Consider the following 3,829-nt stretch of genomic DNA (forward strand, 5'->3'; position numbering starts at 1 on the left):
GGATTTTAGACTTTAGTCTTTGCAACTTTACAGATCTTCTTTATGCACCAAGAGCTTGTAACACTCCAAAGAGAAAGGAAAAATTGAAATCGCATCATATGACCCCTTTAATTAAAAGAATAAAGGAAGTATATTAGTTAAAACAGCATATACAGTGTTTTTTAAAATAATTTTTATATTTCAGACATTTTATTAAAATATTTTGGTAGTAATTTTATTTTTTATATTTTAATTATATATTATCATATTTATATTTTTTTATATATTTTAATATATTTTCATATTTTATTTATTTATTTACTTTTTTATTTATTTATTTATAGGGACTGTGCCATTGGGTGTGTCCTGTGATGGAGTGAGACAGCTGTGTTTGAGAGTCCACACATGTTCATCAGAAGCTTGCGACATTCTCACGGCTGTCCAGTTTTGCATTGTCATGACATGACTGGCAATGAGGTCCTGAGATAAGTGGAACTGTTTCTGCGAAGCACATTTCAATAAACACAGGCATGGGTGGCAACAGTACTGAGACGGACCTCCTCCAGTACATCTTGGAAAAACATTAGTTAGTAACTGAAGTGAGATTGATGGTAGTGACACACTGATTACTATTACTATAATCACCCGTACATTGAAGTACACTGAAAACTAGTCAATGAAACACTTAAAGTAAATACTACCACTAGTATACTATTGCATGTTTAGCTAGTAGTTGTTTGCTTTGATTGCCAAGACTGGAGACAGATTTAGCTATATTTAACCAGAGCTGGCTATAATATTACATATCATAATACTTAATACTCCAAACGCTGCAGATTACATTGGGTGTAAAGGTGGAGAGGGAATGTCTAGTGCCGCTATAATGAATTATATAACTGATACAGACACTTGTGAATTTAGTGTATTGAGTCAGTTCATACATTTCATATTTATTCATATTCATAAAAAGGATCGTATACTTCCTGTAATTTTACATTCACCCATACAACATAACACGTTTCTCTCTCTCTCTCTCTCTGTAAAAGCATCAGCTATTTGGGTGCAGGCATCCTTTTAGTATGCTTTAGGACAAATACAATGTATACCTCTAAACTACACATTTACAATATTTGATGTGTCATGATACTCAGCAAATACAGACGTACAAATGCAGTTGAACTGCCTGCAGAAATAAACAACATAATTCTGAGATGGTATGAATATTAAGTGACTTTTAGTGTAAGATTTCTGTAGTTTGGATTCTTGGCCATGCTTTGAGCAAATCAGACCCACTTATACATTCCATTTGAAAATATTGATTACTTATAAACCTGGGATGGTTCAAGCTCATGGTGCCACCACAGTGAAACCAAGTTCTGGGTGTAGCTCACAGTGTCCTCTGGCGTTCACTGGAACTGATCACCACCAATTTACAGAGTAGTCTTCCTGTCAAACTGGTTTCTTCACTATCAGATTGCATTCTGTTTAGTTGATATAAAAAGTAGAAAATATTTACTCAATAGATGAGAACACAATGCATACATCATGTTACCTAAATAACATGCAAGTTAGAATATAATTTACAACTGATAATTGAAATGAATAGTTCACCCAAAAAATAAGTTTAATTTAGTACTCCTCGTGTTGTTCCAAACACAGTTTTCTCTTGTGGATAAAATCTGGTGAATAAATAGGAATAGGAGTTTTCAAGTCTCAAAAAAGTTTAAAAAGTTCCCTAAAAGTAGTCAGTACATCTCTTGTGATCTTATGAGGCCACATAAAGGGTTTGTGTGATGAGTTCACTGATAATCTTCCCCTCCAGTTGAATTTTAACCACTGCAATCGGACTGCCAAGACAGTGAGTGAATCTGAAAACCAGATCAGTCCAATTTGTTATCAAACCATTTACACTGATTTTGTGAACAGAATCAACTGATTAAAGGGGTCATATGATGCTTTTTTAAAGATCATTATTTTGTGTATTTGGTGTAACAGAATATGTATTCAACTTAAAAGCACACTTTGTTCACAACGTAGGCATTGCAGTTTCCTTTAATGATTACTCCAAGATTTTCAGTGATTAATGAGTTAAATTTCAGTCTGTTTCTCATGTAAAGCTATCGTATAATTTTAGAAAACTTGAAATATAGCGCTTGAGTCATAAGAACTACTTTTAGAATACTTTTATGGTGTTTTTTTTTTGTTTTTTTGGCCAGTCCTTCACTGTCATTATACTGAAAACAGTGGCTATGATTTTCTCCAAAAGTTCATACGGGTTTGGAAAGACTGAGGCATGAGTGAATAATGACTGAATTTTCATTTTTACGTGAACTATTCCTTAAACAAATCATATTTACAATATATTTGAGAAAGCTTAGTGCAAATGAGTACCGTGGTGAAGTGTACAACACAGAAGACCGTTATGATCACAAGGCCAATGACTAGAGAAGCGATTCCCATGTGAAGAGCCTTTCTCCCCAACCGCTGAGCTCCTTCATAGTCTTCTGCATCATAACTGCTTTGAGACTGAATGAGAGAATAGGCACAATTTGACAAAAAAAAAAATTTCAGGTTGGAAAAACTCAAAGAGATTCATTTGATTGAGGCTATACAGAAATTCTACTTAATTTAAAAAATAAATTTGTAGCATATTTGGATTGCAGCATTAGGGACAGGTCTCTAAGTGAAAACCAGACTTCAGTATGTGGCCCATAAAGCAGACAGCAATGAGGGGCGTAGTGAAGATGCCAGCCTCATTTCAGCTCTCTTAATAAGATCAGACAGCAAACTGAGCTCACTCACACTAAATCACATTTACTGGGATGACAAAGATGATCTGACTTCACTAAGCTGATTCGCATATTAAAACCAGAATTATTCGGGTTTGGATATTATTTGAGACAAAGCAGGTGGTCTAAACTTTTTATTAGAGGTAAACATCACTAAATGTTTTGAAATGTATGCCTAAAACATAAAAAAATATAATAGTTTTAATATATTATGCATTTTAAGTAAATATGAAAGTAAATCTCAAGTAAATATTGTTTTAAGGATTATTAAATATTTTTTTCATGTATGAACATTAAGTTTAGTGAGAGAAAAAAATATTTAAAAGCATTAAATCTCTGCTCTTGTAAAGATAATCATTATGTGTTAACCACTTTTGACAATGTTACAGTGTGCATAAAACCCCCCAGTGTGTCAGAGGGCAGTAAGCTGGTTTGCATGATTTGTGATGCTCTTCTAGTTTCTCACAGGCGGTGTGGTGGCGTCTGCAGCTGCTGTAGTCAGTGAGCCTTAAAGTTTTAATGTGTTAGCAGTGGCAGAGTCAACCTGAAACTGGAGGTTTTGCTCTCCACAGCAAGCCCCTGCACTTTACCCTATTCAGCCTCTAGTCTGGTAGTGGCATTTGAAAGCACAGATTTGATTGCTGAACGCAGGGGAATGGTATGACAGAAATGGGCAGCTGGTGAAAATGATTCATTTTTATGATGCGGATGAATCACATGTATGCCATGGATAGCTGTACCTTACAAAAATATACAAATGATCATATGCTACATTTATACCCATTCTGTCTCGATCCACACCCCCTGATTCTTTGTATTATTCTTTATTCCTATGGTGCAGTGCTTAAAACTGTAACGCAGAAATTACTTAAAAATATTAAGGTTGTCATTAGACTAATAATAATAATTTAAAAAAACTAAGCGTTAACCTAATGTTTTTCATTTTCTGTTTTTCACCCATAGTAACAATTATTACTGTTTAAAAGCTTTAAATAATATTATTTAAAAATAATTTAAATGTTTGTGTGTGTGTACGTTTATAATACATTTCAATTATATAA

The sequence above is a fragment of the Sinocyclocheilus rhinocerous genome, unplaced genomic scaffold (genome assembly GCF_001515625.1).
Source record: "Sinocyclocheilus rhinocerous isolate Xijiao unplaced genomic scaffold, SAMN03320098_v1.1 scaffold20, whole genome shotgun sequence".
Classification (NCBI taxonomy): Eukaryota; Metazoa; Chordata; class Actinopteri; order Cypriniformes; family Cyprinidae; genus Sinocyclocheilus; species Sinocyclocheilus rhinocerous.